General features: G+C 45.2%; 1 protein-coding gene across 5 annotated transcripts in view; it reads right to left on the bottom strand.

The window, feature by feature from the left end:
- Window positions 1-15,107, bottom strand: part of rerea (arginine-glutamic acid dipeptide (RE) repeats a) — a 123,352-nt gene that overhangs the window by 86,204 nt on the left and 22,041 nt on the right. For 2 of the 5 annotated variants that reach the window (XM_068733824.1, XM_068733829.1), the window contains exon 1: window positions 3,788-4,544. The exons of 1 other annotated variant lie outside the window; for it this stretch is intronic. The gene's annotated coding sequence lies outside the window, so the exon portion shown is untranslated. Of the gene's footprint in view, window positions 1-3,787; window positions 4,545-11,726; window positions 11,801-15,107 lie in introns of those variants that run through there. 2 more of the 5 variants (XM_068733826.1, XM_068733828.1) reach the window with 2 other exon arrangements.

Here is a 15,107-nt window from a genome sequence, read left to right as displayed (position 1 = left end):
TGGAATTGTGAGGGTGTTTCTTGTTGAAGTGCCAGAGCCGGTGTCAGAGGGACAGTCAACAGGGAGGACGGACAGACTCCATCTGACGGCGTCCAGAGCAGGCGGCACTGCGGGGACCACCATTCCACTTTACCATGCACTGAATTAACGAGGCCAGATGTCCCCCCCACTTAACATGTGTGAAAGTGCCCTCCGATGGACTCAGCTGCTTTAAGGATGTACAGAAAGGAAAGAGAGAGTGTGTGTGTGTGTGTGTGTGTGTGAGTGTGAGTGAGGGTGGGTTGGGGGGGGCTACTTTCAATTATCCCAATTCCTCACTCGTCGTTGGTTCCCATGGTTTATGTTAACTGAAGATATTTGGCCCTTCCTATGTGCACACAACACATAAGATGAAATTTTCTATGAACAAATCAAAGTACCTCTCCAGATCATCGCTCCCTATTTCAGTAGTCACCCACCAGAGGGTACTACCTCCTGTTTCATGTGTACTATGCAAACATGAAACAGTTATTAATACAGTCTAAACACGTCACTGGTAAACCACTATCTGCAAAGACAACAGGGCAGGAAGTGGCGAGCCGGCTCGTTCCATACAGAAATGAGACCCTTCTAAAGAAGACCTGAAGAGATTTATCATCGCTCCTTTAAAATCATGAGTCTGCTTTGGTGGAGGGGGATGGAAATGATAATAACAATGGCATGGAAGCCATGGCTTCTCGTTGATTTTTTACGCCTGGCTTTAAGACAAGGCGGCTCTTGCATTTCTGTGTTGTTGAGGTCAGAAGTGAGAGTGTGACTAACATTGTATGTGGCTGAGATATATATGCAGTTGAGCCACATTCACACAACCAAAAAGCCAGAGTTGTAATTTACCTTAATTTATTTTGATCAGCATCTTTTCATTTGGGTTTTTTAAGGGGTCAAACATCACATCTGTTTTCACTTATGCAGCTTATTATAATAACAATTGGGTCATTCCTTTGTAATTACAATGGATACAGTGGAGTCATTCAGACCGTTACCCCAATGGAAAAGATATCAAGACCCCAGCAGACTTACTCATTAGAAAGACAATTAGAGGCCCGCCAACACTGCATCACTTACAATTTCTCTGATTCTTTATGCATTACATCATGCCGGTAAAAAAACAACAAACAGACAACCTTTGCAGTGTTTTTCTACCAGCAAAAGCAACTGCCATCATCCTGGTACAGGGAGGGGGGAAAAGGGGGGGGAGCAGAGACGCAGCATGGTGCAATCCCAGTGAGGGCCATCATGCGAGCAGATTAAATAACGTTTTTCCAATGCCTTGTCAAACATTCGGTCGCCTCTGCACAGCTAGACAGCCGTTACAGCCTCACTCCATGAAGCATCTCTCTCTGTATGGTCGGAAACAGCCTCTTTGATCCGGATATCGCCCCTCAGATTCCTCAGAGGTGACACTCGTACACGCGACCGTATGTGAGCTGAATGTTTACTAGCTCTCTGTACCTTGTCAGCGTTGAGACTCGCGTTTATGAAAGGGGGGGGGGGGGGGGGGGGGGAGACTCACACAACGCTACCATGATTCCCTTGGTTCACATGAATCAAAAAACACAAACTGCGGACACAGACTCGGATCAAATTGCACATCAGATTTAATTTCCCTACAAAAAAAGTGGTATGAAGTATGGCAAATAGAGATGATGTGAAATGATACCGACAGCGGTACGGTGGCATGCATGATTAAGATTAAGACTGTTTTCTCATCTGATAGCAGCCTCGCCGTGAAACCTTCAAGTGTTATCTTCCCAAACAAATCCCACACTGCAGAACAACTCGGGCTCTTGTGTACAACTCCATTAAGAGGTCTGACCACTTCCTCTTTCATACACTCCACAAGTATAGTGAAACTAAATGGATATCCTAACCTCTGGGGAAGGGAGGAAGATGCCATTTCTTAATGTGTTCAGAAGGACAAGCTATGCAAGTTCTCCACATGATAGTGCAAGTTACCCATATAACCAAAATCACACTGCAAAGTTACCATTTCAGAGATGGGCCCAGCACTCGATTCAGTGACAAACGAACAACAACAAAAATATGTATGGTCTAAAAGCTCCACCAGAATCAACCACAGACGGCCTTTCACCTATATGACTGAAATGATCCAACTCCATCTTTTTTTTACGCCGCCATCTTTTAAGCTAATATTTGTGACGCAAATAAACTCATGTGGCGAGTAACAGCTACTGAAACTCATCAATAAAAAGGGAACCAAAGCGCGTCGTCTGTAAAATCCTTACACTCTATCCGTCAATGATAACTGAATCAAAGATCACACAAGTTTAGACAGCACCAGCTGGCAGTTCAGCATTGTGAGTTAATAGGAACACTGACAAACACAACGACGGGTAACTTTTTAACCATTATTGCACCTCATGACTTATAAAATATCTCCTATTCAAATGTCCCCTTCTGTTACAACAATCATTCATTATCTGCAGTACTTGTGCCCCACGTCAGCCCACGCAGTGTCGTCCCACTCAAGTGAATTAATCACATCTGAATCATTAAGCTAGAGGTCACTTCTCAGCTAGCGGGGGGGGGGGGGGGGGGGGGGGCAAAGAAAATGCCACAGGAAGCTGGGCATGGTGGAGATTAGCTCCTCACAATTAGCAATGCAACATCTGAGTCCATGTAATAGCTCGGTGAAAAAAAAAGCAGCAGCAGCAGGGGGGATGATTTCAGGAAGGGATTGTTTTTATATGGCGGAGATTGAAGGCAATCACTGCTTCCCCCCTTTTCCTCAATTTGTATCTTGTTTCAGGGCTGAAGCTTTTCTTTGAGCTTGTGTGGTCACATCAGTAGTGGAGTCAGCTTCTGACTGGAGTCACATGAAGACTTACTATGGCCAATTTTACAGTGATTAAAGTAAACAAGCCCCCCCCCCCTTTACTACAACTAGAAAACATTTGATAAGCTGCCTTTCAGACAAATAACTGTAGTCTGCTTTCAAATCCAAAGCTGCCCCCTCCTAAACACACACACCAGCCCCCCTTGCTCTTTTCAACAACAGGCACAGATCTCCCCCTCCCACAGTGAGAGCTGCATGTGCTTGGGCCAGAGTTCATAGCCTCTGGGGTGCTCTGAAGAGGGGGGGGGTCAAGTTAATTTGATGGTACTTCAACAGTTTGCTGGTTCAGCCGGTCGCCCACTAAACATTTTTTTCAAAAACACTTATTTCCATTATTACTGTCCAATAATTAAGTTATTACACGAACAAGGCTGTAAACCCAACGGCCGATACTTAATGTGAAACTTGGGGAAATCCCACTCGTCAAACTTTATGTGCCACTGTCTCATTAAGAGCCATAAAAAAAAAAACCTGCAACTTTCCTTCCCTTAACTACTGCTCGACATTGTTTCCTGGACAGCAACGTTACAAATTGTTTACTTTATTGTTCTAACTTTCAAACCCACGAGCTGCTGCTGCTACAGGCTGGCCGGGTCGTGGAGGTTGCCATGTCTGCTCCACAGTCCGCAGAGAGCCAAGTTTTACAACAATGCAGCCAACTTTCAGCACTTAGAAAACATTTGACTCGAAGTCACACGCGCTTCCTACTCCGGGTATAAACACAATTAGGACACTTTAAGCTCAAAGTGTGAGGGCCACCACGCTTTATTCATCACTCTGTCATAAACCCCGTTTCTTTTATCACCAGCACATTGCTGCTGCCCCCCCCCCCCCCTCCTCCAACCACAACCACAACCGTCCTGCAACCTCTTTTTTAATGTAACTACTCACCCGCCAGTCTGGAGATTCGTGGGAGTCCCAGAGACTGCTGCAAAACAAGTTCAAAACGCGATCCGTGCCCAAGTTGACCCAACGAACTTAAGCAAGCTGGGCCAAATCCATGACCCGGGACAAACCGAGACGAACACGGACACTTTTTACACCCTCGTTTTCTTCTTCTTCTGTTTTAAACCCCGCACGGAGGGGCTCGGGCGAGCACTTGCTTCAACAAAAGAGACGGTTTCACTTTACTGGTTTACTGTTCGCGTCCTAAATCCTCGAGCAAAAGGCACTGTTAACGGTAGCTAGTCCCCCCCCCCCCCTCGAAAAAAAAAATCTCTTATTCCCTTTGGCCGTGTTGTTGTTGCTGTCGATGATAGTGTCCACATGAAAAGTAACACAGCGCTGGTAGTTGTTTCGAGGGGTAGGAAACCAGCGAGCTCGCCGTTTACAGACTCCGCTTCCTTTTTCCACACACACGCGCTCTCTCTCTCTCTCTCTCTCTCTCTCTCTCTCCCCTCCTCCCTTCTCTCTCTTTCCTATGCACACACTCTCCACGCTCTCTCCCTATCGCTCCCTCCGTCTCTGTAAGCCCCCCCTTTTTTTCTCCCCTCCTCCTCCTCCTCCTCCTCCTCTTCAGCTGTTCAACAGACGCATCCACATGGCTGACCCAGTCTTTCTTTATCCAGACACTAGTGAAGGAGAATTACCCCGGCCACACTCAAAAAAAAAAAGAAGAAGAAAAAAAAAAATTCCGAGCGAAACAAAAACATGGACTGGATTCAAACAATCGTCAGGAACAAAAGGGTGGTGGTGTTTTTTTTTTGGGGGGGGGGCGCCAATGGGACTGTTGATTGATGGCAGCTCCGTAGGGAAACGCTCTGTGTGTGTGTGTGTGTGTTTGCAACCGCATCAGGAAGCGAGATGCACGGCTGCCAAAGTGGTCCGACCTACTACCATCATCAACCGATCAATGGTAACGCTTATGGGAATGTGACTGAAACACTAAAGCGAGACAATGAAAAGCAGTGAAAGCAGTAGTAGTAGTAGTGCCTTGTTAATAATGGCTTAATAGCACACAGCATGTTTGTGTGTGTGTGTGTGTGTGTGTGTGTGTGTGTGTGTGTGTGTGTGTGTGTGTGTGTGCGTGCAAGACAGCAATGGCCCGTTTTACTGATTAACACACAAATAAATGATGTTCTTAAATACAGGTGTCGGATTTATATCGGAAAACATAACGCGTCTGCGGGAAAATACATAAGAGGGAAGCTGCTGAATGCTGATCAGGCTTGTGGACCTCATTTGCATTTTTGGGATAATGAATTAATTAGTCACCCCAACCATTAAAAAGGCAGAAACAAGCAGGGATGATCATGTGAATAGTCCGTTAGCAATATTTTGGGGGGACTGATTGTAATGGCTACCCTGCACATCACATCTAATATGATGATCCTGGTTATTTTCTACGGTCTCTGTACTCATTTAATGGAACAAAATAAACATTACGGTTTGTCTCCTCTTCATCTCAATGCTACCAATGACCTCACACATGAGAGGAGCGTGAAAACAAAGATGGCCTGCATTAAGTTCTAATTAATAGGATGATTTTCATTTCACCGAGCGAGTGGCTTGACATATTTGCATTGTTTTAAACGTGACATTGGATCGCTGTTAAAATCCAATTAACTGAAGTAAATAGTTTGAGCATTGGGTTCTTTTCTCACTCAAGCCAAAACACGGGCAGCAGGAGAGACAGGCAGTCAGGATCAATAGCAATTGAGTTGAGGGTGGTGTGCAGGGGGTCTTTCATTGTGCTACAAACCATGTTGGTTGTCTTCGTTTCAATAGCAGAAGGTTGGGGGGTGGGGGGGTAACAAAGTGCTGGTAAAACCCTTTCCAGCTCCTCAGGCAACTGTCCTGACAAGTCGTACTCCCCCTCCACATAGTAACCCAACACCGCGGCAGCCACAGCTCCTCCCGTATCACAGTGTGTATACATTTCACAACGTTAATGTTTATGATATTTACACACAGTCTGCCCCCCCCCCCCCCTTTACACAAACATCCAGAGGATTCAGGATAAGGGGACAGAAATGCACACCTCCCTGACGATCTGATGTTCAATCAAAGGGTAAAAAAAAGAAGGAATTCAACGATAATTCAAGCTACACAAGAAGAAACCAGCCAACATTTTCAGGAGGTTTGAGGGGCTTAAGTCTGGGCCCAGACAGCGGTGAAGGGTGAGTGCAGTGAATCCTCTCTGAAGGCAGCAAAGCTGGATTGGTTGGCGGGGCAGGCTCCCCTCCCCTGGCAGATGAGATCCCATTATCAGTCAGACGAGAACTCCACCTCCAGGATTTCACAGCTCCTCTGTTTATCACATGGCTCTGTCAAGTTGGGCACCATTAACCGATAATGAAAGGAGACAACCGGTGCAGTTACAAGCAAAGCACTCCACATTCTACAGGCCGAAGCATGTATCTGGGAAGCTGACTGTGTCTATTCAATTCTGTTCGGCATTCAAACGGCCCATCACAATACCTTTTTTTTCCCCTGAGCACCCCTCTTCTGCAGCTACAGAGCCTTCGATCCCCGACAGAACAAAAACGGTTTACTCGGTGCCTCTTTATGAATTCAGAAGAAATGAAATCTAACAGAGCTGCGCACTGCTCGAAAGAGAAAATGACGCTTTTCTGCCATAGTCTGTTTCCTAAAGATCATTAAAAGAGAACAATTCCTTGTAAGAGCTAACAAAACCCAGAGGGGTGTGTGAGGAAAAGAACGGCACAATAAAGCAAACACAAGCTATCATTTTGAAATCTGTTTTCTTGGTCCACATCAAACATAATTAGTGTGAGTGTTACTAAACAAAAAGACTGCGAGACGGCCACTGAATTAAAAGGCCAACATGGCCCCCCCTCCTCCTCACCCCTCCCCAGTCTGACCACTCCATTTATGGTTTATAGGGTTCTGTAGCCACTTGCGCTCATTAAAAATGAATACTTAACAAAAGCTGTGCCTGACACACGCACAGGCACACACACACACACACACACACACACACACACACACACACACACACACACACACACACAGTTTGCTTTAGCCCGATTTCTCCACACTGGAGGAAAAACAAGTCACTCAGAGGCAGCAAACACAGAGAGAAAGAGAGAAAGAGCTTCGGCAATACAAGCGAGTGAGCCAGTAGCTGAAACAACACAAAAAAGTGACATGGATGACTGAGCCAAGCCTGTGAGAGACTTGGCAAGCCTCAGAGGCCCTGGCCTCTTAAGCACTCATATCTAGTAACTTCATTTAATACATTCACCAGGGATGAGCAGACAAGTTGAAGGAAAAAAAAGGGATTGAGAGAAGAAAACAGACTTGTAAACCAAAAGGAGGGTTAGGTTGTGGCGGTGGTGGGGGTGTGCTTCAGAAGCTTTAACACATGACTAAATCTCTACGGTGTAACAAGCTAACTTCCCTGCTGCCAAAACATAAACGAGGAGGAAAAAAAAACAAAAAAGGGATGTGCTAGATTGAACCGTAAGACCATTTTACCATTCTCGGATAGGTATTATCTACAGGAGCCGTTCTTCTCATATTAAAAAAACCGCAAACGGTGCTTTTCCAGATGGGGCTTTAAAAGCAGCGACTCTCTCTTCGCCACACGTACTAAACCCATAAAGAACAAAGACTCTGTGTGACTGCTGCTTGAAGTTACTGTTCCTCATACTGACGGCAAGTGCTGATAGGCCTCCCCCTTCTCTGCTTGCAGGCAAGCAAAAAAAGAAAGAAAAAAAAGCTGACTTCAAATCATTCATTGCCCCTTTTAGCCTTCATGGATTCTTAAGAGAGCGCTTTACAAGTTGGGGGAATCCAAAGGGAAAATAGGGCCTTACACGACTAATTAAAACACAGACTTTGCCTGGAGGGGGTTGAGAGAAGGGGAAGCAATAAAACAATCCTCTCCAATCACCCAACAAAGTAACTCAAGGAAATTACTCGACTAAATATGGTGAACTACGCTTGTGGATAAGCGTAGATTCAAGGACTATTGCGTTAGCTAAAAAGAAGTAACATTTCTTAAACGAAAAAAAAGACCTTTCTCTGTACAAGCAAAACAGACCAATTATGGTGACAAAAGACTAACTGAAAATCAAGATGTCCTCATGAGACAATCCAGACAGACAGCTAGTAATTAACCTGCGAGCCTTTGTTTGCGATCATTAACACAGTTGTACAAATGTGAAAGAAGCCAAGGAATGGTATTTCACTTTAGGCAATCATTGCAGGGTCTAGCCTCACATAGCTATCTTGTTTACATAGCTATTCACAGTCACATTTGGCAGCCTTGCAACACACTCTGAAAACCAAGACACTTGTAGGCTACATATGTCCAATCTCTTTGCCAAGCTACACAAGAGAGTGAAACTTGCTTGCAGCAGCCATTTGGTAAAACTATTGCTTTTTTTTTTTTTTTTTTATTTTTTTAAATGAACGTAAGTAAACCTTATTCCAGACGGAGGTGTCGGCCACCTGGCAGACAAATTAATCAAATGTTAGTGAGAGAGGAATCACAGCACTTACAGTAGAACAACACCCGAGTGCTCATTTGCAGGCTTTGACATAGTATACGAGCAAAACAAACAACTGCTTTTAATAGAAGCTCCCACTGTCAACAGTCTCCATTAGATCACTGCTTGCTGAAATGAAGAACGAAGCTTAGGGAGAAGAAGGCCGGCATGTGAAATGCTTTATGAGCCAGAAAAACCAACTCTGTAGGTCCATAAACCCACATATAGAAAGTGAAAAGAGACAAACAAGTGCACATGTGTAATAACTTAGATGCTGTTTCACTGAGCCCCTGATTTTCCACAGACATTCTTCAAGCTTTCACATGGACCGTCTGTGTCCGTCTGATTCTCCAGGCTAAACAGGGCCTCATTCATCTGAATAGAAGAGCATTTCAGTTCCTGCCGCGGCTGCACTGAGAACAGACTCTGAGGAATGAGACTTTATTTCCAAGGAGGGCCGCAGAGAGAGAGACAGAGTGCAGGCTGTGGCGAAAAAGGAGGAAGTTTACATTTCAGGCAAATCCCTTTGTGAACAAAAACCCAGCAAGATAAACAAATAGTACGTGTTTGAAGCTTAGCTCTGAAAGCAGTTAGTAACATTTGATTCCAGCGGGGTGAAAATGTGTTTAAAAGTCATCAGCAGTCAGCAAAGCAAATGGAAGCTCCACCATCATGAAAGAGAGAGACAGAGAGAGAGAGAGAGTGGCGGTTGGGGTGTGTGATTCCTGTGCGGTTACTGTCTCAAAGCTAATCTGCTCAAATAGCCAGTGACTGCTCCATTTCACACAGAGCACATGGCCGTCTCACCTCCATACACTGCCACCATATGGACAGAGAGGGGAGGTGCAGCTCCATGCTGTTGCTGTGCTAAAAAGAGGAGGCGGATCGGGGGGGAGCAGAGGCTCACAATGTGTAAAACAAAACAAAAATAACTCCCTACACTGTAATTCATGACATGCGCATTAAGATGCTCAATATGGCGCAATGGCCCACAAAGCTGGACTTTTTTTTTTTTCCTCCAGTATCAATGCTTATTCAGAAATCAATTACTCTCCTCTGGTCACACTCGGCTGCTCTCAGTGTGTGCTAATGATTCCGCCATCATAGTTTACAGATACACAATGATAACTGGAATACGCACATCCATTAGAGGAGATTCTCAAGTCTATTTAAGCCAATTCTTGAATTTTTTTTTCTCCTCTCCAATTTGGCATGAATTACAGCAGGGAAGTAATCTCTAAGGCAAACGTACCGCCAGCATGTCAACACGGGGTGCGGCAAGAAAAGGACGTGTTATTCAGAGAGACAGCACACAGACTGGGTGTTGAGGTCACGTTAGGAGATTGGACTGTTTTATTGGGAGCGAATGGGTAAAAATCTGCCCGTGTGCAGTCGGAGCAGACAGTTGGGAGATCAGTGCTGAGGTCAAGAGGAGCCACTTAGCTGTGCTTTGGCCTTCCAACCCCGCAGCGTTCAGACTCAACCGCTCAACTGTGGGAGTAGATAAAAAGCTTGGCAGCAGTCTCGCAACTACAGACTCGCTACTAATGCACGCAGGCTTTATTTATGGCTTTTAAAGGTACAAAATGGAAATTAATGGGAATAGGTAGGAAGGTGGGAAGCTTGCTCATTAGCCAGAATATATATTAGGTTAGCCTCACTAGTGCAGATCCCCAAAGGCACTAAATCTAGGTTCTTGCTATGAACAAACAAAGCAATAAACAATCCACACTAAAAAACACCTCTCTCTCTCTCTCTCTCTCTCTCTCTCTCTCTCTCTCTCTCTCTCTCTCTCTCTCTCTCTCTCTCTCTCTCTCTCTCTCTCTCTCTCTCTCTCTCTCAACTCCAACTAAACCGTGAAGGTCATTTTCTCGAAATATTATCACTATAATTTGATAAGTGAGTTAATGAGATTTAAACTAGATTTGATGCCGTTTGTTTTTCCTTTCTCCACCGCACATTATTACAACAGCAATGAGACAATAGCCATCCCTTTGATGTCTCTGGTGAGGAGATAATGTGCTGAAATCTGAGAATTATATGTTAGGTGTCATTTATGATTACATGGCAAGGCCCACTACTCTTTTGTCTTTTATTGTTTTGGACTTATGAATCAACTGAGCATGGAAATGTGTCTCTTTACGCTGTTGTGGATACACAGAGACTCACTACTTAGAAGTGGAGAGCTGGAAATTCTGCAAATTGCTTGTTTGGATGCACATATTCTGCATAATGCATGGAACATCTAATGTATATTAGATGTGTGTGTGTGTGTGTGTGTGTGTGTGTGTGTGTGTGTGTGTGTGTGTGTGTGCGTGTGTGCGTGTGTGCGTGTGTGCGTGTGTGCGTGTGGTAGGAAGTGAGTATGCATGTAAAAGATAGCAAACAAGTGGGAGAGACTGGGGGAAATGAGAGACAGGCAAACTCGGTTGCTATTCGACAGTGAGCAGAGCGGAGCGCTAACATGCAGCATACTAACTGTCTCTTTATAAAAAGGAATAGACAAGAGGAGGCTTTGGTGCAACATTAGCTCCATGAGACAGCTTGTGGAAGAGGGATGGATGGAGGGAAAGATGGATGGGTCGTGTGAGGGAAGGAAAGGGAGGGAGTGCAAGCCGGAGCGCTCTCCCTGTTCCTGCATACATCAGCAGCAGGAGGGCAGGGATGCGCGGAGGCCACAGCAAGCCAATTACCAAAACTCATTAAGTAACCTGCTAGTCGGCTTTGAACTGCAGCCCCCCCCCCCCATATATCGTGACTGGATTCTCTGCCGCTGTTCTGGAAATTCAGATAGTCGCTGCTCTCACTCTTCTACAAGCATAAATGGCAAAACAGTAATCGTATTTTCACATGCCTTCATTGGAATTACAAGTGCAACGCAGAAGTGAAACAGCAATGAAGGTGATTGGCGGCTTAAAGACATCCCGTTGCCAAAGACAGTATTGCACCGGTTGCAAAGGAAGGAGGGGGGGGGGGGTGCGTATAGGTAACGCTAAAACATAGGAAATAATGCATCCCGACACAAACACAGGACTGGGTGAACATGAGTTAGCAGTTCAGGGATAAATGAGTGCTGACAGGCTTGAGCTGTTCTCTCCACTGGAACAGAAAGTAGTGGGAAAGATGGCAGCGAGGAGGAGGAGGAGGAGGAGGAGGAGGAGGAGGAGGACAGTGGAGAAGACATAGCATAATGAGGGGGGGGGGGTGATGATGGAGAGAAATAAGGCTGAGAGCACCAAGGGCAGGTAGAGAACATGATCAAGGTCCAGTGGGTGGGGAATAGGAACATTTCGGGGTAAAGGAGTGTGAGGTTAGGGCAGAGGAAGAAGCACCGTTAGTCAGCGCTGCAGTGTCACGGAGAATTGTTGACTAACCTTGACTGCATTCACCTCCTAGCTCACACTGCCTCTCAACAAGTATTGACACAACGACAATCTGCAAGAGAAAAACTGAAGGGGAAAGACACACACACACACACACACACACACACACACGCACGCGCACGCACACACGCACGCACACACGCACACGCACGCACGCACGCACACACACACACACACACACGCACACACACACACACACACACACAGGGGAGGACAGGGGGATAAAAAAAAACATAAATGATGTGCAAATGGAACAAACGAGGTGATAACAGCTTGACAGTAGAGGTGTATGCATGGGTAAAGACAGCAGAGCCATATTTGGCATCATGTTGAACACATGGTGAATGTTGCCATTGAAAGAAGGCGCACAAAAAAATAATAATACCCCTCACAGTGCAGTTAACATTTTCTATGAGGAGATTGTGAGCATTTATTCTAAGCCAGTATTCATTTCCCTCTTCTCAATAAACCTCTCTGGATACACACAGATCTAGGCACTCATACCTGCTGCACACACTGTTAAACACACACACACACACACACACACACACACGCCCCCCCCCACCCGCCGCCAACACTGAACCTCCCCCATTATCCCATGAGCCCTCTCTTCTCTGCCTTGCTTGACAAGAGCTTGGAAATAAAAACATCACAGCTCTGCCTCGCAGCACCTGTTCAATAACATTGACATTTCACATTCAGCATCCGCACACCGGGAGATTCTCTGCATTTACTCTCTTTAACACCTAGAACCGCAACACACACACACACACACACACACACACACACACACACACACTATCAATCTGCTACATTTCAATGCTAGCATTTCAATACTGCACAGACAGGGGAGGTGTGTGATGCGTGTGCATTTATGTCGAGCATGTGCCTGCAGCCATATTCAGGGTGTAGCAATCCGAATTAATTGAAATCTTCATTTTGTGGAAATAGTGTCGAGTAGAATTGAGTCCCCTTCATCAAAACTGTTAATTATCATCAATCAATTACTCAAGATATTCATGTTATTCAATGGTTTACCACTTTTTGGGTTGATTGCAAAACCAAATGAATGATGATGATGCTTTAGGAAAATATTTCAACACGCTTTAGAATACATATAGAATAGAATAGTACAGCCTGTGTTTGTTTAATGTGGTAATATGTAGCTCTGAATACTATGACGATGAGATCATTTAGGACATCTTATAGACAAGATAAAATGATGAGCGACTAATGAGTATGTAAGGCACTGCAGAGGAACGCGTGTAGGATTTGTCTGAGCTATTTTTCTTAAAAGGGAGGTTGCGGCTGGTTTCCTAATCAATTATTTCTTCGTAGCAACACTGGTACAAAACAACATCCCATGATATTTACCAGATGCACAAAACGATACTGTAACTTGTTATTATTCATTGCCTGCTTCTGATGCAATATGCCTCCTGAATTCAGCCTGCATTTGGAAGTGAAATGGCCTGTTCCTTTTTTGAATGTGAAGATAACGCCAGGTGTGCAGCGAATAAAAATCCAAGCATTTCTGTCTGTGCAGCCTCAGCACCGCTCAACAGCACAGTGAGCCGAGTACACCGTCAAGAATAGCACAAATACACACGACAACCACCCAGATAAGCACATAGCATTTATACTCACGCCATGATCAAATTCAACCAAAAGAGGATTTCGGGGGTCATAGATATTTGATGTTAACATTTGGCTCAATTTCCTTTCAGATGCACCGTGACACTATAATACATGTTTTCATAGTTGGCACCTGGAGAAAAGATGAAATATGCAGTGGGCCACCTAGTGCCAGGGCTCAGTGGTGTCACCAGGTGTGGCCTAACCTGGGCGGCTGAGCGGGGACATCTGTTTGACGGCATTAGAGCCATCAAGAGCCCTGCCATAACCACAGATTAAATGGCAGTAAATCTGAGGATTAGATCCGCGTATGAATAGCTCACATTGATTTGGAAATCCCTTCAGTAACTCTGGAATTTCCACAGGGACAGACAATGTGGCCATCAAACACCCATACACAGGGGCTCATCTGTCTCCCAGTTGTTGTTGTTTTTTTCTTTTTTAAATCAGTCTGTGACAAACCAATCTTCATTTTAATCTGCTCATATCTCGGCCTAGAAGCCGTATCCAAATGGCAAAAGGCATGCAACATCATTCATCAAACTACCCATCCATCCCGTCTCTCCCACAAGTCACCACGGAGCAACTAAAACAAGCTCAACGGGACTAGTAACGTCCATTCCTATCTCCTAGTGTGTGTGTGTGTGTGTGTGTGTGTGTGTGTGCTCATGTGAGAGCAGCATCCCTTGCATGCTCTGCGAGTTGAGGGTTATTCTATGTGAGCACTTTGGGGTGATGTGGATGATGACAAAGACAAACTGGCCTTCAGCTGCCTGGCCTCTTATGTGAATATGCATGCGCTCACACACGCTCAGGCCCCAGAGAGACCTTTCTGACACGACAATCCCCAAATCCCGTGCTGAAACCTCAATCCCCTTCCGACCACCATGACCCCCACCCCATCCCTCCGGAAGCTGGCTGACATCAAAGACGAGCTCTAACGCTTTCATGACTTTAGTCCGCCTCTCAGTCTGTCAGTGTCTCTGGCTGTCCACCACATGCGCGTCAGGAAAAAGCCACTATTTTAACACCAGCCCCATGCTAACCACTTCAAACACAACACCAAGAAACTAAAGATAGCCTGTGCCGCATCTTCACTATTCCCATACTGTAAGAGGCGGGGGATAAGTGCGTTAGGATAGGAGCAATGATTCCAAACGTTTTGGTTTTTTTTTTAAATAGAAAACAAATACTGCAACAAGAAATTTAGAAAATAAATAACTTTTTGATAACCTGATTCCCTCATCCATAAGTGCTGCATTGGTTCTTATAGCCAACCTTAATTGCCACCTATCAAGCGATTACCTGGTGATTGGTGTGCATTTTGAGGAGGCTCCATTAACCTTTGAGAAACAGTGTGGAGGCCGCAGTGTCTAACCAAGTGGAACGCTCTCCTTACTACCTCAGAGAAAAAGACTCTGGGGACGTGAGTGAGACAGAGAGAGAGAGAGAGAGAGAGAGAGAGAGAGAGAGAGAGAGAGAGAGAGAGAGAGAGAGAGAGAGAGAGACAGACAGAGAGAGACAGACAGACAGAGAGAGAGAGACAGAGAGAGAGAGAGACAGAGAGACAGAGACAGACAGAGAGAGAGAGACGGAGAGAGAGAGAGACAGAGAGAGAGAGAGACAAAGAGAGAGAGAGAGAGACAGAGAGAGAGAGAGACAAAGAGAGAGAGACAAAGAGAGAGAGACAGAGAGAGAGAGAGACAAAGAGAGAGACAGAGAGAGAGAGAGACAAAG

This window comes from Cebidichthys violaceus, unplaced genomic scaffold, assembly GCF_023349555.1.
Source record: "Cebidichthys violaceus isolate CVI_PGR_0920_01 unplaced genomic scaffold, fCebVio1.0.p SCAF_6, whole genome shotgun sequence".
NCBI lineage: Eukaryota > Metazoa > Chordata > Actinopteri > Perciformes > Stichaeidae > Cebidichthys > Cebidichthys violaceus.
The sequence above is the reverse complement of the archived record's forward strand: the minus strand, read 5'-3'. Positions and strand labels throughout refer to the sequence as shown.